Source organism: Aedes aegypti, chromosome 1 (genome assembly GCF_002204515.2).
Source record: "Aedes aegypti strain LVP_AGWG chromosome 1, AaegL5.0 Primary Assembly, whole genome shotgun sequence".
Classification (NCBI taxonomy): Eukaryota; Metazoa; Arthropoda; class Insecta; order Diptera; family Culicidae; genus Aedes; species Aedes aegypti.
In genome coordinates this window covers 151,086,515-151,113,506 of record NC_035107.1, presented here as the reverse complement: position 1 = coordinate 151,113,506, position 26,992 = coordinate 151,086,515, and the positions used below count along the sequence as shown (strand labels likewise).

Below are 26,992 nucleotides of genomic sequence, written 5' to 3'. Positions count from 1 at the left end.
TTTTCTTGATAAATGCAATCAAACAGATTTTTCAAAGCTTTAAATGGTTATGTAAATATTATATTATATTCGTGTCTTAATTGATAAATTTATAAATAAACAAAATCAAAGTTTAATAAATAAATTAAAAATCAATGCTTTAACTACTTGGAGTACATTGTTTTCTCATTTGTTAACAAGTCATAAAGTCAGCCGTTTTCAAGACAATAAAATATGCTCTTTTCGGCAAATATTACATGAAACAAGATATTTATACCGTGTATTATGCATTCAATGTTGCAGGAGATCTCACTCAATCAACTCATCGATTTGTTTTGATGTATCAATGCTCTTGATGGAATAGCCTGAATATTAATGAGGACAACAGATTCGAGTGATATCGAAATTGCCCTATCATTCAATTTTATTGATAACTTGGTAATTTGATAATTTTTTATTATTTAACTGTTTCATTATAGGTTGTGTAGGTTTATTTTATTATGAAGAAAGATAATGAAGTTCAGCTGAAATATTAATAGAGATAAATAATTTGTATAATAATCGCTAAAATTTTCTAAACATTCCAAATATATCAAGTGTAATCTTTTCTATATCTGGCCACTGATTGCCAAATGGATTTGAATTTGGATAATAATTCATTTCGAATTAATATATTGTATTGTTCATTTTCATTGAAATCTATTTCCTAACAAAGAATAATTAAAAAAAAACAATCCTTTAATAACGAAATTTTTGTTCTAACTAAAAATAAACTAAAAATATATTGTACCCTAACTCAACAATAACGAGCTTCATCAATCCAATCAATTTTTTTTTCACATTTTCTATAGTAAACTTGTTTGGCTTGGTGACAACAGCAAAAGTAATACAATTTAGCCTATATGAAACTAGATACCAAAATTATGTAACAGGAACTGTGTTTATTTGAAACTGTTTTCCAAATTACTTTCGAGCGCTACTGTATATCATACTGTTAGATTAGATTATCCTTACATTTTAGTCAGTAATTAATATCAAATTTTGTATTGAACTTCTGAATTCTAATTTTTTGTTTCAACCCAATCACTGAGGAAAATTAATAAAAAATGCAAAGGGGGGGCCTTCCTTAGCCGAGTGGTTAGAGTCCGCGGCTACAAAGCAAAGCCATGCTGAAGGTGTCTGGGTTCGATTCCCGGTCGGTCCAGGATCTTTTCGGGTTGGAAATTTTCTCGACTTCCCTGGGCATAGAGTATCATCGTACCTGCCACACGATATACGAATGCGAAAATGGCAACTTTGGCATAGAAAGCTCTCAGTTAATAACTGTGGAAGTGCTCATAAGAACACTAAGCTGAGAAGCAGGCTCTGTCCCAGTGAGGACGTCAATGCCAAGAAGAAGAAGAAGAAGAAGAAGAAGGGGGGGGGGTGCTTGATATGCTACGTATTTTCCAAGGGGAAGTATCAGCATTTGTGACGAAACGGTACGAGAGGGAAGGGGGGTGTAAAAAATCAGTGAAAAATGCTACGTTATTTATGGACGGCCCCTAATAGAAAATTATAAACATTTGTATGAAAGAAAAACTTCAAAGTTTGAGCGCTATTTTCTCAGTGCCTACTTTTTTCAATATGGGCCTTTATGGACAGCATAAGTTGTTCTTAGAAAAACTTTCTTATCGAAAATGTCTCTGAAATTTTGTCCTGAACAACTAATTCTTATCACAATTCATAGATAGTCAAAATTAAAAATGATAAAAAAAAGATTATTGCGTTATATAAAAATGAAATTTTGTTTTCATATTTTTCATGATAAAAAAAATCAGTATATATGTTCTCTTGACTTCTCCAAACGGTTTACTACAATCTCCCCACTGAACGTTCTGTTCTAAAATCAACATATCGGTGCCATAATTCTTAAAATAAATTGCTTGCAAAAACTAATAGCCAATTTGCAGAAGTTGTTCTTGAGTCAAAATGATCGATTCATCTATAGAAAACTCTTTTACTATTATACTAAAACCATGGTTAAAATTTAATCCCATATATGGGGCACGGTTTCTTATAATCGGCTCATTCTGGGTAGCATTCATCAGCATTGGATCGATATTTTTTTATCAATGTGAAAGTAGAACCGTGATCTTGTTTTCTTTGAATAGCACCAGCAAAAGATTCCACAGAGTTTTCATGTTTTAAAGACTATTCATTTTTATAAAGAGGACACCTTGTTTATGCTATATCTTTTTTATCATGTATATAAAATCCCAGAGTTTTCTGTCTGTCAGTAACGCTTTGAAAGGTTTCATTGAGCAGCATACAACAGCAATTTAAGAGCACAACAACAGTCAAATTAAGAGCACTGCAAAAGTCCATTTGAATGTAACAACATTACAATAGGGTCCTAAAGCCCTGTCCCAATTTTAGTGCCAAACGCTTACGTTCAGGCCAAAAACACATGTTTACTCAATTTTTTAATGTTTTTCATTTGTTTAAGTACAAAAAACATTTTTTTATGTTTTTATAGATTTTGTCACACTCCTTGATTTGAACTCAAATTTCGGGTGTATTTTGTTTTCCGTGTCCCTTCCGAAATGTCAGATAGCAACAACCCCAGTGTTAAAACTAAAACCCCTGTGATATTTTTGTCGACTAAGCGAACGTCAAACATGATCTCAAGTGTCAAGGTTCATTTATGGATCCAATTTTGAAATTAAAGTTTAAATATGATATATCCGTTATTTGAGCGAGAAAAATTGCTAAAGTAGTTGCAGTAATATGATCTTTCGTGTTATTAAATGAAAACAAGATTTAATTAACCATTTTAGGACCCTATTGCAAATTGTGGAGCACTATAACAGCTATTGCACAGGGTGTTCTAGAGTTTTCCGGAGCTTTGTCCTTCCTAATTCGTATAAAAGTCACGATCTTTTTATCATTGTAGTTTTCCGGTTTTATGAACTTGGACGGTAATCAAAATGTAAACAAACCAACTTTATGCTGTTCGACCGCACTTAAATTCCGATGCAAGTTGAAAATGTGATTCATTACGGGTTTCGTCATTTCAATATAAGGTTCAAAAACAAATAAGATATTTGCAAAGGAAAGATAAACATGATTGTGGGCCGAATATTCTAGTTTTTTTTTTATTTACACAACCTTCTTGAGTCGATGTTCCATGGTTCGATATCGACTTATGAAGGCAAAATAAAAATATTTTTTTATGGTAACTATAATGGTCCCCTAAAAGAGCTTTCCAAAGCATTCCTGTTCGATGACTCGATATATTCATTAGTCGATAGTCCCCTAATTACAATTCGATTCGTTGTATATCGTTGACGATCGCCATCGCAGCACAAAGATCTATACAGAAATTGTAGCACTGGTTAATCGGGATTCAATAGAATATTCTAGAATTTTCAGTCAGATTCTTCTCTCTAATTTATAGAAGCTTCTGGAACTTTTGAAATATTTCACAACAGCATTTAAGGCTGTAATTATTTCAGATCAGAATAACGGCACTATAACAATGGAGTATGGTTAGAGCATAAATTTGGGCGATTTTGCGTTCATAAATATCATGCGTGTCTCAGCTTATTATTCATACACCAATGGCATATTAATCAACAGAGAAATTTCTCTGTCCATGTTATCATTTTGCAATTGAACATAAACATTATTAATCTTTGAAAGAGGTTTTTGCTTGAAAATTCTTATGGAACGTGACTAGCCACGCTGGGTTAGCTAGTTTATCAATGAAATCATAATCGGTTTTCTGTGCATCGTAATACTATTATTTTCCTCTTATATGGAAATATAAGATCTTACAAAGAAGAACAAAGAAGTTTCGACAAAAACTTCCTAGAAAAGATGTTCTTCAAACTTAAACAATATTTTTCACATACCAAAAATCCGAATTTTTATGAATGAATTGTGTTTTGGTATACTCAACTATTATACTTGGCTCCAGACCTACCAATCTTTGACCATTCTAAACATTGTTCCTTATTCGTGTGAATTATAATTATTTTGATGGCTTTTTTGTTATAACACCATCGTGCAATAATATAATAGTCTAACGATACTGTATACAGAAAACCGATTACGATTCTATTGATATATTATAAAGATATAGCATGCACAAGGTGTCCACTTTATAAAATGAACAGTCCTTAAGTAAGTTCTACAATAGAGAATGTGGCTACTCTGGTAGGTGATAAATTATTATGAATATACATTAAACTTGTTCAACATACGATGATTAACGCTTTAAAGGAGACTTGACTGTATATCTTTATTTTGCTGGGGATAACACATGTTCACATGTTTATCAACAGCATGAGCAATCATGCATATGAAACGTAAAACCACATCGACTTTGGTTACTCTTCACTTCAGTGGTAAGTTTGGAGCAGTAGATACACAGTGTGCTAGTCGATCCGATGATTATGGTTCGAATCTGGTTTGCACCCTCTCGGTTTTTTGCGTATTTCCATACTTCCAATACATGCACTTAAAAGAGGCATATGTGTGGAAGTTTTATTTTTTAATACATGTGTTGGTGATGCACGCACATGAAAAAAAATACACATGCGACATCAACCAGGATCGATCCATGGTCATGAGCGTGAGAACCAAATACTATACCACAGCACTAAACCCGCTTGTTGGTATGCGTGGTTCAAAAAGCATATCAAGTTGTACTTCCCCATTTGTACCGTAAAAACTGCTCGACTCAATGACCGGATTATCTGCCTATCAATAGACGCTCAAAAACGTCATGTCGCTCAGAAGAACACTTTTCCGCCATCAATAGACGCAGAAAACGCCTATAATGACGGTTTCAACTTTTGGGTGTATATTTTAGAATGGTGAAATCTTTCCGGACTCATCAAAATGCATATGGAAATATTACCCAATTTAAAACATTTTCAACCGGATTCTGGGTGTTTTTCGAGACAAAGGGCATATTGTTTTCCTATAAGGTTCACACCTACATCTATACTAGGGCACCCATACCATTGGGCGTGATAACCACTATTGAACTGACTGGGCGGATTCCCACTCACTGAATCATTCCGTGGTGTAGATTACCAGTCAGTGAACGCTCATCAGCTCTCAAACCCGAATGCCACTCAAACGGAATTAGAATGTAAACAATCATTCGGTATTGCATTCAACTGCTTTCGGCTTTCAGCATCGGTAGCGACTCAATCAGTTGCCGTTTTTTGTTTCGCTTAGTGCTCGCGGAAGAAGCAGAATGGGCACTGGAAATTGAAACGTTCAGCTTAGGGGCGGTCCATTAATTACGTAAGACAATTTACGGGGTTTTTTTTCAACCCCCATCCCCCTTGGTACGATTTTTTGTATGAAAATAAACATAAATTGTATGGCGCGTAAGAAATCTCAGACCTGCCTTCCCCCCCCCCTAAACCTTTATGTAATTAATGGTCAGCCCCTTGGTTAAAGAAACGGCTTTCTCGCTCCCAACTAGAATAATAAATTGCGTGTGAGTGTGAGAAAATTATTGATCATCTTATGTTTTTTTAGAGACCGGCGGCGGCCGTACGCCCGCAGCCGTTACAGCGAACTGACACCCGCAGGATGAAATGAATGGAAAAACTTTCCCGCCCAAATTGAAAGCACGTGTTGGGGACGGACCTGGTGTAGTGGTTAGAACACACGCCTCTCACGCCGAGGACCTGGGATCGAATCCCATCCCCGAGATAGTCACTAAAAATTTTAGTGACGACTTCCTTCGGAAGGGAAGTAAAGCCGTTGGTCCCGAGATGAACTAGCCGAGGGCTAAAAATCTCGTTAATAAAGATAGAAAAAAAAGTAAGAGGTTGTTTTCGAGATACAACCGCCAAGTTGACGTTGGATAACGTTAGCTTCTTCTATTTTCTGGCTTGAGACCGTCACGAACTTATGAAAGATTTCTACTGATAAAAATCCAATTAAATTTCATACTATTTGTTCCAAGCCAATTCTGATCTATTATGGACATTGTGTGTTATTATTTGGTTGTTTCGGTTAACACTTCAACACCGATAGAATCGGTCGATAGAAGAGGAAGCATGAGCGGTAACTCTTGTTTCCCAAACAAATATTACGGTCGAACGTTAGGTTCACGCATGATCCATGATCCAGATTGATTGCTTTAGTTGGTTCCGAAGCCAGTTTGAGGTTGAGGTACTTCTCCATGAAGTCCGCGAGCTCCATGTTCTCCTCTTTGCTCAAATCGATGTTAAAGTTGCCAGTCACGATGATTGGCATGATCTCTTTTTGATACTCGAAGAAGTTCCGCACCATGAAGAACTTCTTCTGCTTCGTCGAGGTATCCGGGAAAATGTAGAGGCAAATCTGCGATTCCAGAGCTCAGCCGTCATGGTCCTGCATGAAGCGAGTGGCCTAACTGGGAGGTGGGACGTTTCGCATAATGGACATTTGGCATCAGAATTACATATATTCCTTCTTTGAAATGCTACCTGTTCTTTTATGAAAATGCTTTATGCGAAACGTCCATTATGCCAAACGTCCGTATGCGAAATGTCCTTATGCGAAATAGGTCACCCCCGCCTAACTGATCGGTTTGTTTGAGGATACCAACCTGTGCGCGAGGCACGCCAAGCGTGTCAGCATCATGCCGAAGGACATCATGCTGACTCGTATCCGTGGAGAATCGCTTAATTTGAATTGCAGCACAATTTCAAACAAAACGGCCCTTTTCAGGGTCACAACAATGCATTCGACGTAAAAGAGTTACAACCAGAGACATTTAATCTATTACTATCGATTGATTAATTAATTTATTTATTTATCAATTATAATTTTGGTTGATTAGTTTTCAACGGTGAGAAATGACAAACAAAGTTCTAGGTTCACGTTGCTCGGGTCGGGCGGCGGTAGCATTTCTGCAGTCTTCTCTGTGCGCGTATTTCGATTCGATCGACAATTTCTTACCACATCAAAACATCAACAAAACTGTTGCTGATTAGTTTTAGCCCTTTGTTTGACAAGTTGATGCTCTGATCGCTCTAGAATGCATTTACATGTAGGTAGTGACGACGACAACGGCATTATTAAAAGTTAGTAAAGTTTGTAAGGATGGTTAAAGTATATCCCCAAGCCCGATTTCATCTTCTAAACTCGTAGGGGAATTCGGGGCATAATGGACACATCAAGCAAATGCTTACTTTAAGACCATACAATGAAATTATTTTCAAATTACTCCCGGCTAGTTTCCATGTTTGATATTAGTACGACGTGCTACATTCATTCATGGTAATTAAAATAATATCATATGCCAGAAAAGTGAGATAGAAAATTAGGTCCAAAACAAGGCTAGTAAAAAGGTATCGGGGCAAAATGAACACTTGCATGAAATTTAATGATTCCAAAATATTTAATGTCTGTAAGTCGTTCCGATGTGTAAAAGGGCTCTCCCTCTATCAGAAGAGCTTAAAAAAACCTTTATGGGTTCGTTGTTTTGTTCAAAACTTAGATTCTCCCACCGCCTTGCTTATATGTCAATTTGAAGCAGAGAAAAACTTAAGGTCAAATTTCTAACGTCAATTGAAGCAAAACATAAACTTTTTTACCGTCAAACATTTCAAATTCAATACAGATTTCATGCAGTGTATGAACTTTTGATGAAGTATGCATAATCTCAGAGATTGAGGGGGTGCCAATTCGCCCCGGGTGTTCATTATGCCCCTAATCCCCCTACCAATTAACTCATACGGTTGAAATAATTAAATTTCTGTTAGATTTCCTTAGGAAATTGCCTACATTTAGGCGTTTTCATCGCAATTCTTGAAATTAACAATTCATTATTTCTTTAAATATTGCATCATTAAGAATTTAGGAGGATTCAGGGAGCTCATGTTCATTGTGTAGAGTCGTTTCAAAAAATAACAATAATCACACTGACAAGTGATCAATTTCACCTCGAAATGGGATTCCCCGATTTTTTATTTAAGGGATGATTTCTAGCACTAAAAACACAAATGTTAGAAAATTTTGGCACATGAGCCAAAAAGGCTGTCCGTCGTACTTGTTAACCTGGATTCAGTTGTTGGGCATTTTAAACATTATTGAAAACAGACAAGAAAAACCATTAAATGATCATTTTCACTCGAAATTACGGTACATGTAAACTTCTAAACGTCAAAACCTTATAACAGCAAGAAAAATGTGCTTTGCTATTGAAAATAAGACGTGCCTCGATATTTACCAATATTTCAATAGTTTAGTCATGGAAATCAACAGTTTTCGTTATTGGAGTAGATTCGTAGAAAGATTTCCAATCGATTGGTGCAAGAATCTTGAAAATCTATGCGGGCGTTAGTAAGTTATTAACAGTCAAAATCTAACCACTTTTCGTGACGCGAGCGATTTTTCGTTTTTCGAAATTGTACCCCAGTATGTTGCCGTAAGACGTTATCCAACGTCAAAAAGAAAGCACGTGGTTTTCGTAGAATGACAGTAGTGTATCTATGTATTAGTGATAAATATCAGGAGCAACTGAACACAATGAGTGTGCTTGCTGTCTAGTGGATGTACTGTGTTTGGAAGTTGGAGGTTCTGTATGATCAGTGATCGCTGCGTTTATATTTGGAGACATGGGCAGATAATCGCCATAAATTGGATTTATCTTGAGACAGACAATATGTTGGTTCTTGGTAGATCAAGTTTAATGAGCCAAACAACTGTATGAGTGGAGCGTTTAGAATGAATGAATTCGTGTGAATGTGGGGGTATGAATGTATGTATGGTTGCGATTTTTTTCCCGAATAGTAGATTCAGTGCATAAATGAACAAAAAAGAGGTCCGATCATATTGATTTTCTCTGCTAATAGTAAGTAGCTAGTGTTGTACCTGGGGACTGGTTCTTCCCTTTGGGTAGCCTTTGGAGTGGACTGTAGACTTCCTTCCTTGGATAGTGATGGGCAATGCTCCTTGGGTTTTCTTCGGTTCGGGTGAGTAAGGCTTCCTTTTTTGGCACAACACGACACAATACAAGTTTATTACACTTATTACATTATTTTTTTAAACACATCGTGCTCGGGACACTGAAGGTAATCGATACACGCATAAAGCTTGCAATTGATTATCATCTTCTTTCGTCTTAATTACGCGGTATATTAACCAACTCTGGTGATTAAATACAAGACTTTCGTAGAATTTCTCTCGGTAAAGTGAAGTTTGGACAAAAGTTGATGGGACAGTAGTGAAATTCGGTATTAATCGATGGTGTAAATATCACGCGGTGCGCTGCTGCAGCCGATATAATCACTCATACACACATCTGTACTGTTGTGTAGGCAGTGTTGTGATCCGAGTGCTAATTGGTGCCAAAAGAGGAAATAAAAACGGTCCTTCGTGAATACGTTTCCATAATTTTGGAGAACCAACAGTGAAGTGAATAGTTCTTGGCATCTTGAATAAATGTCAGGCAGGTCCCTGGCCCCTCCGGGGGCTCGGCGGGAGCGATAAGTCGAAGCAACGTTCCAGAGTGGATGCTTGGTCCCGATGATCTGGGTCAGGCAATGGTACTCATTTTGTGTCGGAAACAAAATGATAATAACCAACAAGACGCCACGCCGTTCGATTCGTTCATAGTGGGAACTTCAATCCACTGAAAGTTGGTGTTAAGGAAGCCAGAACGATTCAAGCATCTTGTGAAGGACGAGGTACACGTTACATTCTAACGCACCAGCTCTAAAACCATCTATGAGAAACTCATCAAAATCACACAGTTAACCGATGGCACTGAGGTCGAAATAGTTCCTCACCCTACACTGAACATGGTCCAAGGTGTAGTATACGACCCCAGATACAATCAACAAGGAAGAAACTGTGATACTGGACAACCTCAAGGCTCAGGGCGTACATCAGTCCGCAGAATAAAAAGCGAGTGAACGGTGTCCTTGAAAAACACCTCCTTGTTGGTTCTCTCGTTCCACGGCACAATTGTACCCATCACGTGTTTTTCGGATTATTGCGCATCAAAGTTCGTGTATATTACCCTCCCCGATGAGTGCTTCAATTGCGGTCTCTATGGCCACTCAAAAAAAGTCCTGCCAGCAAGCCTGGAGTTTGCTTACGGTGTTCTGCCGTCACATGAAATCCCCGAAGGAGAACAATGTACGAATCCTCCCAATTGTCTCCATTGCAAGACCGGACATCCCACAACATCGCGTGATTGCCCGAAGTACAAGCAAGAAGAAAAAATAGTGCATCTGAAAGTTGACAGAGGCATTTCATTTGTTGAGGCGAGGCGTATGTATGCAGAAGAAAATAAGCAAGGAACGATCGCTGAAGTAGTTCAGGAGCAAGTTCAGCAACAACTAGCCGCTAAAGACCAAGTAATCACCTCTTTATACAAAAGCAAGTAGCTGTACTAACGAAAGAGCTCGTTGCACTAAAGCAAACTCTGAAGGCATACTCACGTAGCCAGTCCTCCTCACCACTCAAACAAAATGAAACTGTATTCCAAAAACCAGCACCGAAGACTACTCCAAACAAAGCCGTTCAGCAGAACGCCACAGCACAACACGATAGATTATCGCGAAAGGATCAGACACTCCTCTCTTTTTCATCTGGTCAAAAGGAAGTCAACAACAATACGCAAGATCACGGCATTCATACACGCAGCAGAAGTAGCAAACGCCAAATGGAGATATCGCCCACTGAGAGAACTACCCAACTAACATTCACTCATTTAAGAAACACCATTATGGCAGTTTTATTCAGCATCATGTTTAATAACATTTTAATAATTTTCATGGCCAACCTTTGTTCAGGCGTTGTTCACACAAATTTGGAGAAACTTTAAAGCATGTCGTTGAATTCCAACTTAATTTTTCAGCTTTTAAAACGTTTAACAAGCATTTTGTTCAGCTTTTATACGACTGGTCCAAAAATAATTAAAAACCAATAAAAAACAAAAAAATATTTTCTTGGCGCTTCAAATGTAGTGTACACACTTATCATGATATAACAACCATATTTAAAAATCGCCTGGATACTGGATTCAAACTCGAGACCTTCCAATTGTGAGCGGTATGCCTTTCCATCTGCGCCATCCTAGAATTGATGAATAAATCGTCCGGTGCAAAATATAAACCTCTCATAGCTGAATATTTATCATGTGAGAGCTGCTATTCGACATCGTCTAATCAACACATGGTACGCTAATCAACAACTGAACAGGCATATTATTCAGCTGCTGTTCAGTGCTGATCCAAGCTGAGTTCAGTCGGCTATTTTTAGCGCACAGTGAGAAAATTTATGTCAATGATGGTCAAAAATAATGTTTATTTACACAAAGTGAAATCAGTTTGAAATGATTAAGACGAATATGCATCGAAGCCAAACCACAAATTTTCAAGAGCACAAATCTAGAGAACCAGACTGCGCAGCGGCTCGAGCTGAAAACCTAAACAATTGGTCACACGCTGGTGGTGACCAATCGATTAAGTTTTCAGCTTGAACGGATATTTAGTTCTTTAGATTTGTGTTCTTGAAAATTTAAGGTTTGGCTTCGATGCATCTTCACCTTAAGCTAACTTCATAATAAGTTTAGTTTGTTCAAAACTTCAATTTATTGCAATTGCATTCAATTGAAATGCATTTATTTTATAAATTATGTTTGTATTAATTAATTATATTATTGATTTGTACTTTTCATAAACTTATTATGCATTAAAGAAATAATCCTCTGTATGAATATATTTAAATCATTTGAAGTATTCTGAGGACTATGCGCCTGAATATAAAAATGTTCGAATATCTTGACGCGTGGGATTTTTTTTCGGAAATAACCAAGTAAATCATTTTTCTCTGATCGCACTATTCAATTGTGAAAAAAGGTCGTTTCAAATGTAGCTCGCTATAGAAATTTATTTAATCAATTCTGTCAAAGAAATTTCTTCTTTTCTTGTACGGAACAACATCCCGAGCAGGCAAAGCTTAGCAATAGCAAATTAAAATATGGATAGCAAAAAGTGATATAAACTTGATAAATATAATATATAAAAGATCTGGAAATGATATCTAAACTTAACTACATATAAAAAAAAACAAACAAAATTTTGATGTTGTCTTCAGATCTTTTCTGTTAATCAAGTCAATATTACGCTTTGTTTGTCAGTAATTCACTCCTACTAGGAATACTTAGCCCAAATGTTTGTTTTTGTTTTTCAAAATAATCCTACATTTCTGGAGGCTGACCATGTTTATTTTCTGAACAGCTATTTAAAAAGGTTTGAGAAAGAATAAGTTATAAGCTTTGAAATGCATTCGGAACTCAACACGAATTTCGAATATTTTGTCCATTTTATGAAATTTAGCTATAGTGTGATCGCTTTTACAAGGCTTATGTATTGCTGAACAATGTGTTTGTTAATCCGTCATTTTGGGCTCTATTGGATCACTGTTCCTATAATATACTGAAGCTGAATTAGGATTTTATAAGATACATATTCAGCTCTATTCATGCTTATGTTAAACTTGTGGCAATAAGCTGAAGTGCGACGCAAGAAAACGTTAGTTCGTCTTCTGAATATCCTTTTATACATATACACTTTGTTTAGTGGAATATTGGCTTTTTAATTGGGGAACATGTCTTGTTTCAGCTCATTAGTAAAAGAATATTGACTAGCCGAATGAGAATCTTTGGAAACGTTTAATAAGTGGCGATTCAACTTTTGTTCATTCTAATGCATAACGTTGAACATTGACCTAAGTTTGTGTTAAAAAAGCACACTCTCTCAGCTCTTTATAGAGCAACATTTTATTCAGCTGTCATTACCATTATTGAACAATAATTAAACTTGCCATGCTTGTTTGTGGCTCTGAATTGTTAGTTGGGTAGTCATCGGGTAAACGCATCTCAGCATCATCCGTCATAAATAGCACACTCACCTACACCGAGAAGAATAATGGACCCGAAACCTGACGAGAAAATATACTGGAGACTCAAAATATTGACCCGGGAATGAAAACGGACAAGAAAACGGATAAACGACTAGGACAATGAGCATAAAATACACAGATCAAACTCGCACTCTGCTACCACCTTTAACTGCAGAAGACTACGACAAAATCCACAATCTTACTAGCATCCCAACAACCAGCAGCAGCACAAACCAAACTGATTCGCCAGCGCGAGGCCCTCCCACGTCAACCCTGACCAGGGATGTCCCGGAGCAATCCGATGAGCCCCCTGGCGGCAGTTGACGTGGGCTGCCCACTATATTTGGCAAGTACCTTTTTGCACATTTCACCACAAAAACAGCCAAACTCACACTTATTTTTACGAATCCCAGGATCCTGGGAATCAACTGTACCGAAGATGTCACCACCAACACGACTTATGCAACCGACATCATACCACCATCAACCGCAATAAACAACCCACGATCACCGTTGACACGTATCGACAGACCTGCATCGCTTTGATTGCCACGCGCGAGGCCTCCCACGCCGAACCTGACCAGGGACGTCCCGGTGTATTCCGATGAACCCCTGGCGGCAGTTGTTTCCTATTCAGGAAACAACGCCAATGGAAAAAGAAGAGGATCCCCCATCAAAGTAATTCAACGAATGAACAACCAGCAAGCAAACCACCATTACCCAAGACAAACCACGATTCGCCAAGAGCGAGGCCCCCACGTCGACCCTGACCAGGGATGTTCCGGAACATTCCGACGAGCCCTTGGCGGCAGTCGGCGTGGGCCGCTCGTACCACCGGGCAAGTATCATTACACATTCCCCATCCGAAGAATCGGCAATTTCTGTTGTATATCCCCAAATAACAGCAAGCGACGAAGAGCATGCGACCAGCGGAATGGATCTCTCGTGTGTAGTAGCCGAACAGGGTCAGCAATACCACATCACAGAACTACATTCACCATCAGAAGCATCTACCCGACTCCGAAGGATGTCTCCCCAGACCGGGGAAAACAACTCCAAACATAGCAATCCAGTGGAATATCAACGGCCTCCGCTCGCACTTAGGGGAACTCCAGTTAATGATTGCTAAATACCAACCATTCGTGATCTGCCTTCAGGAAACAATGCCGACGGTAGCAAGTTAGGATCAGACAGCCCTTGGTCCGAATTATCAACTATTACTAAGTCAATGCTCACCACACGGTAGACAAGGTGCTGGAATGGCCATAAAGAAAGGGACTCCGTTTCAAACAAATCAGCTTTCGAACCAAGTTACAAGCCGTTGCAATACAACTACAAGCGCCAACGTCCATGACGATTGTTTCAGTTTATCTTCCCCCCAAAGATAAAAATGCTGTAGGGTTGTTAGGGTGATTTGCTGAAATGAACTCCCAAAACCAATTCTAATACTAGGGGGCCTGAACGCCCATCATTCTGCATGGGGAAGTAGGATTACCAATACAATATCTGAAGCGAAGAAGAGAGGTGATAAAATTGTGGAGTTGGTATTGCAGCACGACATGCTAATCCTCAATAATGGAACTCATACGCGCATCGACCCGTCCACAGGGGCATCACAAGCCCTTGATGTTACCATCTGCTCAACATCACATGCATCGAAATTCCATTGGAAAAACTTTGATGAAATTCTCTGGAAGCGATCATCTCCCAACCATGCATAAGTACGCCTGGCAACACAAATGAACCAAAGCGTAGACAAACTGGATTCTTGAAAAAGCCAACTGGGATCTTTACGAAGAAAATCACAAGCGAAACCTTACATCCGAAGTCCATTTTAACAGTGGATGAATTCACGACAGAATAATTCGGCAGCCAACTCTAGCATCCCGAAAACTACCGGAAACGTGGGAAGAAAATCTGTAGTATGGTGGAACGAGGAGGTTGAAAACGGTTGATTAAAGCCAGACGCAAATGCCTGCGTGCGCTTCGTCGATTGAAAGAGGATGACCCACGGAAACCCGCTGCGCTGAAGCGGTTCCATGATGCACGATCTGTCTGCCGCAAAACGATAAATGATGCCAAGCAAAAAAGTTGGGAGGACCTCGTGGAAAGTATTAACCCAGATACTCCAGCAAGCCATGTATGGAACAGCGGTTAACAGACTGGCAGGGAAAAAAGGAAAAACACCAACGATTACCTTGAATCTACCACAGGCCACACAAATGACGGAGAAAAGATAGCGAACGCACTGGCCGACGAATATCAACGAAGTCATCGAACGAAAATTACTCTGCTGAATTCAGGAAAAAAACACAAAGATAATAACTGCACTGCCTTCAAGAATCAACGTCCCAAGCCTTCCACAAAAAATACAATGTGGACTTCACCATCGAGGAGCTTATGTGGGCACTCAACCGACGTGCTGGTAGTTCTACTGGCGATGACAACATAAGCTATGTGCTAATACAACGTCTCCCTTTCTCTTCAAAAATTGGCCCTTCTAATGTTGTTCAACAGAGTGAGGGAAAGTGGTAGCTTTCCAGCGCAATGGAAAGTTGGCAACATAATCCCTATACCAAAACCTGAAGCAGACAGAAGTAAACCTGAAGGATACAGACCTATAACGCTCCCTGAGTTGTGTAGGTAAACTTTTCGAAAGAATGGTTAATCGAAGGCTCATCACCGAACTGGAAACCACCGGTAGATTGGATCCACGCCAGCATGCATTCCGTGCTGGAAAAGGTGTCGACTCCCACTTCGCCGAGTTAGAATCTCTCATCAGTCTAGACAACGATGAACACGTGGAAATCGTATCTCTTGATATTTCAAAAGCCTACGATACCACGTACAGACCCGCAATTCTGCGTACCTTAACAGAATGGCGGATCTGTGGACGTTTGATGAATATCGTTTAATAGTTTTCTCTGCGACAGATATTTTCAAGTAGTTGCCAATGGCTCCCTATCTACACTACGAAAAGCTGAAAATGGTGTGCCTCAAGGGTCAACCCTTTCTGTAACGCTTTTTTTAGTTGCAATGCAACCTATCTTTGAAGTCATTCCATCTGAAGCACAAATACTACTATATGCAGATGATGTGATATTAATAGTGAAAGGAAGAAACCGCGGTATGATTCGCAAGACACTGAGAAAAGCAGTTGCAGCTGCAGTTGGATGGGCTGCGAGTGTGGGGTTCTCTATAGCTCCAACGAAGTCTAAACTGTGTAATTATCGGGTAACTCAATCGAAGCACCACAGAGACTCCCTGATTCAAAACCTCAGGGTCGGTAACGCTCACCAATAAAACTCGCGGTCAGGAAGTTCTCGCACTTAGTTTCGTCTACCCACAGAAGTTCTTGAAACACTTTATTATCTAGCTAGCTTCACTCCCACTTTCTTAGTCTAATCTAACCTTAGCGGGGCCCCTTCTTCTTCTCCACCACCTTACTGCTACCGGACCTCTGCAACGATGGCTTCTCTGTCGTAGATCGGTGCTCTACCTCGACGACGATACAGTACGACGATGTCTTCTGGGGTGGCTTGGGGTATGGGCCTTGTAGATCCACTACGTGTCCTGGTCCTGCCGATATGGTGAAGGATCGGCCTTCGGCGGGTTCCGTTGCCAGAATGCTGCCCAGATGGACACCGGGACACCGCAGGGACGGTCTACAAACGCTATTTTAAACCGGCGGGGTTCTGCAGTCCACTTCGCCTTCACTTCTTCCACGTCTCAAACTGTATTTCTTCTCTCTAACTATCTTAATCCTTCGCTTTTAACTTTTTGTTATAGCCTTTAATTGCTGACTGTTTTCAGTCGACGAACTCTGGGCAAGTGATAGAATTAAGGAGTCGTCGACTGTCTTGCGGTCCCTGACCTCGTTGCACGGTCATTGCCCTCTTCATGAGCTCAACGACCCCATTACGCCACCCCTCAAGGCTACCCAGAAGATGGTAACCAAGCCCTCTGGTGGTGGGTTTTATCACTGCGGTGGGAAGGTGGCTGCGTAGAGTAGTCTAGGGTGGTGGAGTACAACTAAGGCTGCTCGGGAGTTTGGACGGTGGAAACATAACGAAGTACAAGTTTTCCTGACATTTCAACAATTTTAAATTCTACGAAACGCTAAACACGAATTTCCCGGTGACTCTCACGACATAAAATAACCAACACTCACACTCTCCCCCAGCTCGGGTAAAAAATATTTACAAAGTAAATATTTTTTGTCTACAAATCGCATTAGCATTCACTGATTACACGTACCTCTGAACCTGCACAACACGAAAAATCATTACCGGACCGTATTAACTCCCTTGACTGTAACCTGCGCAACACATCACCCTTGACGTACTAAGTTTAAAATAAACCAACTAGAAATAAAAATTGTGTGAATTAGGCTACGTTTTCTCACGAGTATCGGGGTCATAAGGTATCATCGTCGACATATTGCCAACTCCACGCAATTTTATAACTTTTTGTTACTACTGACCATCAACGTTCTAGACTCAGGTCTCCTGCGATCAAACACACTGGGTTTTATACCAGGTGACCTCTGTATATCTCAGCCATTCATTCACCGATTGTTTGGAAAACATATTTAAAATGAGGTATTTTTATACTATCTACAAAACAAAACATGCAATGTGACTAAAATAATATAATGTAAAAATCTACGAATAACAAATTGGAGCATAATACAAAAATAATAATACACATTCAAAAATCATACTAGTTCCGTAATGAAATATTTCAAAACGTTTGTCGGAGTTGCATTCTATTACGTTCTTTAAGATAACGTTATCATTGTTCATCTGTGTGCGTGATTCTGTCGAGATCTGTCGAAACTGTCAAACAGCTGTCAAATGTGAAGATGGAATGATGCTGCGAACATGTGGTAATTACGATAAGGTTTTATCAAGAAATTTTTGTGATCTGCCGGCTACGAAAAATCTCAATATCATGGGTAAATTATATTAAAATTATTGGCCAATTGATCTATCCGTAGGTTTAGATTTTTCGGTTAGTTGATCCAATTTGATTTCTTGATAGAAGCTCGTCATTTACGACTCACGTGGTACAAACGGGAATGGTGGGTATGAATATATAACAGTGAAAGTGATGTGATTAAAATGAAAAGACTGTGATAAGACGATGAAATGACTTTAAATTAATCTAGTGCTCTATTGTTTTCAACGTCGACTTGACCATGACCTTGACTCTAACTCACACAGTTTAGTTACATACTCTTAAAGATACATGTTTATTCTATCAGTTCAGCTTGTTTGCAACTTTGTATACAAGACTGAGACAATTTAAATTGTGTGATGCAGTTATGCATTTTGACTCCTACCGTTCTTCTGCTTTATTGACCCTAATTTAACGAATTTAAAAAAAACGCTTCTAAAATATTGAAAACATGCGCAAATAATAACAACATCAAACTTACAGGTAAACATGCAATTCTATCGACTTCGACGACGAGACTAAAACCGACTACAGCTACGCAACGTTGCTTAATTACTATGATTACGACCATATTTACACGACATGACTGGACGCACCTGTTGGCGACATCCACCCAACGAACTTTATCTACTACCCCGGGGTTTCATTTGACTGGTAATCGATTGGTAAGTGATGAGAAGGATAAGTATTTTTGTGGACATTTTAACCAAAGATAGTTATCACTTTCTTATCTTCACATATCGATTTTTGTTGAATGGTGTGATGTGAGCTCTTACATCTAAATTTATTTTAGGTACCTATGGTTTCAAATCTGCGGCTGAAAATACGCCCAACGATTTGCCCTGTAAATCTGCGACTTCATACGAACTCGTGCCAATTTTCCGAAGAATGACACATGGCGTGTATTGTGGACCAATTTTGGCATTGAACTGATCGCCTGCCGACGACTGTCGAAAGCTCCGCTTGAACACTCGTTGACCCACGTCGAAAGTCGGTGAGTAACGCTTATGTCGGAGATCGTACCGTCGTTTTGTTTCTTCATGAGCTTTTTGAAGGTGCTCTCTCACCAGCTCACTAATTTTCTTACCTACTCCTCTCAACTTATCTACTCTCTGTTCATCGCTCAGATCTTCATCTCGCTCTAATTTGTAATCAGAACCTTTGCTGATAATCTCGTGTCCAAATACAACGCAATGTGGGCTGAATTTAATCGTTGAATGGATTGTGTTATTCAACACAAACTCCATTACCGATATCTTCATGTCCCAGAGCTTTTGGTCATGTTTGACATACGAGCGTATCATAGCATTTATCGTTCTGTTGAGTCGTTCAGCTGTGTTTGCTTGGCTCCTATGTCGAGCATTGGCCCAATGTTGGATTTCATAGCGTTCGAGCAAATGTTGAAAATCTTTAGATAGAAATGTTGTAGCGTTATCTGTGATAACGATTTGTGGCGTAGAGAGCTTTCTAAACCACTGCTCTTCCAGTATTTTGCATAGAGAAGCACTCGAAATCTTCTTTACAGGAGCAAGCAGGCAGTACTTAGAAAAAAGGTCCCATGACCACTAATAAGTGCGCGTTGACCTGCTTGCTTCTGGGCAAAGATTGGATGTAATCCATGCAAATTATTTGGAAGGGTCGTGTCGTAATCCTTTGCTTACCCATTTCGGGAGCGGTAGACACAGTTGAATGCTTGTTCTCCTTACATGACACACAATTGGCGATATATTTCTTTATATCAGCACTCATGCGTGGCCAATAATATTTTCGCTTGATTTTCTCAACACATTTGACGTAGCCGATGTGGAGATTTTTATCGTGTTCTTGTTCCATAATGTGGGTTCGTTTGGAAGCTGGTACACATTGTTTCCATTCAAAATGGTAGTCCATTAGGTCAGATCTGGCAGCTACAAATTTGTAGAGCAGACCATCTACAATTTTAAAAATCTAAATAGTCTTCAGGATTCTCGTCTACAGCAGCGAATAACTTTTTATACCACCCGTCATTGGGTTCCTCATCTAAAGATGTTGATAATTGAAAACTCCGGGTTTTCTTCTTCTTAGAGGCTATCCACCTTCCTTTATTATCTTGCCTTCGCCAGCAAGGATCTGAAAACTGATGCCTTGTCTGGTCGTACACAGGGTATTGATTCTGATGCTTCATGGTCCACTAGCGATGGTTTTGCTACACACGTATTCTACAGTTATAGTGAGGCTTAACCTTATATGTACATAGTGAGGCATAAAAGTATTGATACAACAATGAAAATTGATTCCTCAACACGTTCCTTCAATTTTCATGTTTAGCAATCCAAACAATTTGTGATGCTGAACTTTTGATAACGGCTTTGTTAAAGCATCTGCTGGTTGATCATTAGTTTGCTTATAAATAACCTTCATATCTCCTTTCTTAATCAAGTCCCTAATGAAAACAAATTTAACATCGATGTGCTTCATCCGTTGATGTTCTCGTGGTTCCTTCGAAAAATTGATGCAGGGGATGTTGTCTTCATGTATGACAATTGGTAAGTTATCCACTTCCAATTCTGTCAACAAATGTGATAGCCACATTCCTTCCTTGGCTGCGGTACACAAAGCAACTAACTCTGCTTCTGTAGATGAAAGACTCACTGTAGGTTGACGTTTCGTTGCCCACGAAACCATATTGCCAAAAACTTGGAAAACATATCCAGAAATCGATTTCCTGTCTTCTACGTCGTTTCCAAAGTCGGCATCCGCGTATCCTTGCAGTATTGGTTCTTCTTGGCGTTTCTTATACACGATCTTCGTAGCCTTGGTTCCTTTCAAGTATCTCAAAATACGCTTTAGTCCACTCCAGTGAACATCCGTTGCACGTGACTGGTATTTACTCAATATATTAACGGCAGCGTTGATATCTGGTCTCGATGATAAAGCCAAATACTGTAAACATCCGAGAAGTTCTTTGTATGGATATTCAGTAGGTTGAACCTCTTTGGTATCCCAATTGGTATTAGCATCCATCGGTGTTGCAATTGGCTTACAATTTTCCATACCAAATCTTGCCAGAATATTCTCAATGTATCCCGTTTGAGAAATTTCCGTAACTTGGTTTTCGATATCTCGTCTGATATCCAATCCCAAAAAGTGTGAAATTTCTTTCAAATCTTTCATTTGAAATTCATCTGAAAGTTTGTTTTTGATCCAGCTAATAGCCTTAGCTGAACTTCCAATAATGAGGACATCATCGACGTAAAGAACAACGTAGAGCTGATGTTGACCCATTTTATAAATGCAACATTCGTTGCTCAATGGAACAAATCCAAGTTTTCTCATGGTGCCATCAAATCGTTCATTCCAACTTCTACCAGATTGTTTCAATCCATAAAGGGATTTTTGAAGTTTGACGATTTTTGATTTTCCAAATTCATCTGCTGGAAGTTCCATAAATACTTCTTCGTTTAGTTCTCCATTCAAATAAGCTGTCTTAACGTCCATTTGGTGGATAATTAGCTTGTGTTCGTTTGCCAATGACAACATAACTCTAATGCTATTCATATTGGCCACTGGTGCAAAAGTATCATGATAGTCAAGACCTGGTTTCTGTGAACAACCTTTCGCAACCAATCTAGCCTTGTACCGATCATCATCTTTAATGGTAAACACCCATTTTGATTTAACTGGTTTACGGTTCCCCAGTGTATTTGCAGGAATCCATGTTTGGTTTTCATCCAGTGAATTCATTTCCTGTATTATGGCGTCTTTCCAATGATTCCAATCGGATCGTTTCTTCAAATGTTCAACCGTTTGCGGAATTTCTTGCATGTTTCCTCCCGCAAGAAATGTAGTCTCGTAATCCGCAAACCATTTGGGTTGTTTTCGTGTTCGTTCATTTCTTCGTAGCTCTTGTTCTTGTATTCGATCAGTCTGTTGCACTGGATCAGCTTCCGGAATACTAGATTCTTTATCACTAGCTGTGATAAACGTATCATCGAGGGTTTCGTCTTCAACTTCATTGATAGTTATATTATGATCCACAATTTCTTCCTCAGGATGACCTCCATGGGAAATAGTGACATTATCCATGTCAATAGAATCATTAATCATACTTTCGTTCTCCGTATGGCATTCAATGGTTGGTAGTTCTTCGTTGAATACTACATCCCTGGATATTGTTATAGAATGGGTTTCTTCATCAAGTAGTCTGTAGCCATTGTTCGCATACCCAACAAATTTCAGCAGTCTGCTTCTTTTGTCTAATTTTTGTCGCTTTTCCTTAGGGATTTGAGCATATGCATCACATCCGAAAATCCTCAGTTTTTCTACATTTGGTTTCTTTCCAAACCACATTTCGTATGGAGTTTTATGCTCCAGCATCGCATTCGTTGGAGATCTATTAGTCAAATAAGTTGCAGCATACACGGCTTCTCCCCAAAGCTCTTTTGGCGAATTACTCTCGTGCAACATAGTTCGTGCCTTATCCAAAAGTGTCCTATTCATTCTCTCGCTTACCCCATTCTGTTGTGGAGTATATGGCACTGTCGCTACCATTTGAATCCCTTTTCTGGCACAGAATTGAATGAAGTCGTTTCCATAGTATTCAGAACCATTATCTGAACGCAAACAAGCTATCTTCTTTCCAAAATGCGCTGATGCCATTGCTTCGTATAGTTGGAAACAACTCAATACGTCACTTTTGTGCTGCAAAAGGTATACCACCGTAAAATGTGTGAAGTCGTCAATGAATGTTACAAAATATCGATATCCTTCGTATGTCGGTTCTTCAAAATATCCGCAAACGTCAGAGTGTACCAATTCAAGCGGTCTGTTTGAACGAGGCTTTTCTGTATCCTTGAACCTTTCTCTTGTTTGTTTTCCAAACAAGCATGAATCGCATTGTAACGTGTTACTGTCAAATTCACTCGATTTAATTTCAAATCCTTCAATCATTGAATGTCGATGCAATTTCTCCATGCTAGATTGTCCAAGATGTCCGAGGCGCTTATGCCAAGTTACCAAACCATTATTCTTACAAAGCATTGCATTATTGGCCGGTTGGTTTCCATGAACGTCAAGCCAATATAATCCATTCAAAAGATGCCCTCTAGCGATAACCTCGCCAGATTTCTCTTGAATTACAACGGATTTGTTGGAGAAATGGACTTCCTTCCCTTGAGCAACAACTCTTTTCACGGAAATCAGATTTTCCTGTAACCCAGGAATAAAAAGACAGTTATACAGCTTCAACTTCTTAATTTTATTCTCTCCAACTACAGACTTCAATGCTACCGATCCCTTCTTGGTTGCTTTCATGTGCTCACCCTGCTTTGCGGTAGTAACAATCAAATTCACATCCAAATTCTCCACATCACTCATCATGGTATCATCATTGATCATGTGGTTCGATGCTCCTGAGTCGATCACGAAACGCTTTTGCTTCACTGGTCTGGTGGAAACCATCAGCGCGTGTTCTCGATCCTTCCTGTCCGAGCTTGCCTGCCTGATCCACTTCTTTCGGATGAACTTTTTGTTCTTCGTTTCATTCGGGCATTTGTTCCGGTAATGGCCCATCTGGTGACATCCGAAACATTCAATGCCATCCCTCGGTTTGGCTACCATAGCCACATTTGTCGGTTGTCGTTCCGGTCGCTGAATCGTCTCGGCATCCAACAGCATTCGATGTAATTCGTCGAGAGGCTTGGTCTTCAAAACCGGTTCGGGTAGCATGAGAATTGCTGCCACCGCATGGTTCAGACGATGTGGTACTGCTCCGAGCAATGTTTGAATCTTCTCCAGATGCGTACCTTGTGGGTCAGCATATTCCAGCTCCATACAGAGCCGAGAATGTTCCTTGAACAATTCCTCCAGGGAGTGGAATTGGCGATCTCCCAACCTGAACAGCTGACGGCGTAGTGACATAGCCACCAGTGTTCCGCCTCTCTGGTATGCGTTTGACAAAGCATCCATGCACTCTTTCGCATATTGGCAGTGCATGAGCTTCTGGAGAGGCTTGTTTCCTATAGTGAAGATGATTTCATCGATGGCCTCGCAATCATCTTCGCAACGCTTTTGGTAAAGCGCTTGCCGACGTGCTTCTTCGGCAGGTGTGGCATTTGGGTCTGGTTGTCCATACGGCTCCTGTCGAGGCGTGCGCAGCACAGTATAGTCCAGCTTCAACCGTGACAGATGATGCATCAGACGCCATTTCCATGGCGTAAATTCTCGTTCGTCTCCCTCGAACACGCCAACCATTTGGCTTCGTCTTTCGATCAGCATCACCGTCTTCGCATTCGGCACCAAAAGATTATCCATCCCATTGGTGGCTTCGGCCGTACGAAGCCCGTCCGATGCTGTCACTCGTATCGATGGAATATTTTCTGTACGGACTCTGCCATACTGTCTGCTACTAGATTCGGCGTCGTACTGGCCTTCTTCTTCATCGTACCAATCGCCACCTGCTGCCCCAAGATTACGATCATCATCGTGCAATCTGCCGAATCGGTTTCTGCCAGGTGTTTCGTCACGCCGATCCCAACCGTGCACTCCACCGTCCTGGTCGCGGCTACGATTCTGACTAACCGTCCTGTTTATGCCACGGCCTGCAGCATCATTTCTGATATAACTGCGACTCTCACCAGCCGCTTTATCGCGACTCTCACCAGCCGCATTATCTCTGCCACGATTTGTGGCAGTATGTCCACTGTCACCACGGCTAACAACAGTCGCTCTCTCGCGACTATGATTTGCACTGGTTGCTCCGTCCTCGCTCCGACTTCTGCCACCTGCTCCACCGTGTTTGGGTATTGCTCCTGTCGCTCGACCTCGGCTGCTACCCACAGCCCCTCTGTCCTGGCTGCTGCCCGATTCGTTCTTGCTGCGACTCAATTCGTTCCGGCTGCTATCCACAGCCGACTCATTCCGACTGCTACCGACAGCCGACTCGTTCCGGGCTCTGCCTACAGCCGACTCGCCTCGGCCTCTGCCTGGAGCCGACTCATTCCGACTGCTGCCCACAGCCGACTCGTCCCGGTCTCGGCCTACAGCCGACTCGTTCCTGCTGCTAACCACAGCCGATTCGTCCTGGTCCATCGTTCTGTTGCGCCTTGGTATGGCCTGGGCCCATAACCTGTTGATAATTGAAAACTCCGGGTTTTCTTCTTCTTAGAGGCTATCCACCTTCCTTTATTATCTTGCCTTCGCCAGCAAGGATCTGAAAACTGATGCCTTGTCTGGTCGTACACAGGGTATTGATTCTGATGCTTCATGGTCCACTAGCGATGGTTTTGCTACACACGTATTCTACAGTTATAGTGAGGCTTAACCTTATATGTACATAGTGAGGCATAAAAGTATTGATACAACAATGAAAATTGATTCCTCAACAAAAGATTCCATCGATCGTGAGAGCGCATCTGGAACGATGTTCTCTTTAGCCTTTCGATGACGAATCTCCATGTCGTACTGCTGTAGTTCGATGCTCCAACGACTCAGTCGAGATGATGAGCGCCACTTAGCCTTCATTATGAATGTTAAGGCAGAAGAATCCGTTACCAGAGTGAACTTCGTGCCCTCTATGTAACAGCGGAACTTTTCAATGCAGCGGAGTGCCGCCAGTCCCTCCTTTTCTGCCGCATGGTAGTTTAATTCAGCTCCTTTGAGTTTCTCTGAATGGTACGCAATGACTTTTTCATCCCCATTATGTACCTGCGTGAGAACCCCTGCGATAGCGTTATCGCTTGCATCCGTTTGGACAGCGAAAGGGAGTAAGAAGTTTGGGTTGGTCATCACTGGGGCAGATATAAGCTTCTCCTTGATGACCTGAAATGCATTTTCGGCTGCCGCGTTCCATTGCACCCTCTTTGGCTTATTTTTTAATAAGTCAGTGAGAGGTGCCGTGATTTCGCTGTAGTTTGCGATAAACCTACGGTAATAATTGATCATACCGAGGAATCGACGAAGCTGTCTTACCGAATTAGGAACCTGATATCCAAGAATCGCTTGCACGCGATCTGGATTAGGCCGTAACCCGTCTTGGGACAGAATGTACCCAAGATACGGCAATTCTTGGCAGCAAAATTTGGATTTCGTGATGTTAATACACAAATTGGCTTCCCTCAATCGCTTCGCTAGGTCTCTCAGCTTTTCCATGTGCTCTTCAAATGTTTGGCTTACAATCACAATATCGTCCAAATAAACGAATATTGCAGGTTCAAGGGCACCGTGACTCAGTACACGATCCATCAATTTGCTCAGAGTAGCAGGACTGTTTACTTATCCAAACGGAAGTCGAGTGAATTGAAATATTCCTCTACCTGGAATTGAGAAAGCTGTGTACTTCCTCGAGTCTGGGCTTAAAGGAATTTGTAAAAAGGCCTGGGACAAGTCAATGGTGGTAAGATATCTTACTGTACCTAACTGACTTAAAATCCTGTTCTGGTGCGGTAATGGGTAGGCGTCCCTTTTGGTTCGCTCGTTTAGTTTTCTTGCATCCAAGCAGAGTCTAACTTCTTCGGAATCTCTTTTCTTGACTGGGACTACTGGTAGAGCCCAATCTGAATTGGATTCTTCCACTATCCCGTCTCTAATCATGTTATCTAAAGCTGTATGAATTTTTTTTTGAATTTTTTGACTCCATGGGTAGGGATTTTTCCTGACTGGATCGGCTGCTTTAAATTCCTCTTTCATCTCTATTGTATGCTCTATCAAGCTAGTTTTTCCGAAATTCCCTGGCTCTGCTACTAAAAACTCCTTCTTTATATTTTCTAACTGATCTTTTTGCTGTTCTGTCAGATCATCCTCTATTTCAGCTTCATTTCTAACACCATCGTCAAGGATTTCAATAGAATGATTTTGTATTGTGGGTTTTATGCCAGAAATCGTATCCCAGTACACACCTACGGTTAAGTTTCGGAGCGACGATCACAGTTAACATTTTTGTTATTCCGTTAAACGTTATTGGAATGTCTGTACATCCGAGGACTTCCATATCGTTACCTGCTGCTGTCTTTAAAGTGACAGTAGAAGGTACGAGTTTTAAGTTGAGTTTTTTAATTATTTTCTTGGCTCCGATGCCTAAAACTGTCCGTGCAGCACCACTGTCCAAAAGACCAATAAGTTCAATCCCCATTAAACTGATTCTCGTAAAGGGTCTAGCGTCCCCACT

The 26,992-nt window shown here is 40.3% G+C and overlaps 1 protein-coding gene and 1 long non-coding RNA gene across 4 annotated transcripts in view; one reads left to right on the top strand and one right to left on the bottom strand.

Annotated features, from left to right (window-relative positions):
- LOC23687751 (gamma-glutamyltranspeptidase 1) overlaps positions 1–26,992 on the bottom strand; it is a 698,533-nt gene that overhangs the window by 548,316 nt on the left and 123,225 nt on the right. The window lies entirely within an intron of this gene.
- LOC5566655 lies at positions 17,745–18,683 on the top strand. Its single transcript, XR_002501507.1, has 3 exons — positions 17,745–17,779; positions 18,334–18,515; positions 18,644–18,683. It is a non-coding gene; the product is annotated as an uncharacterized LOC5566655 (long non-coding RNA).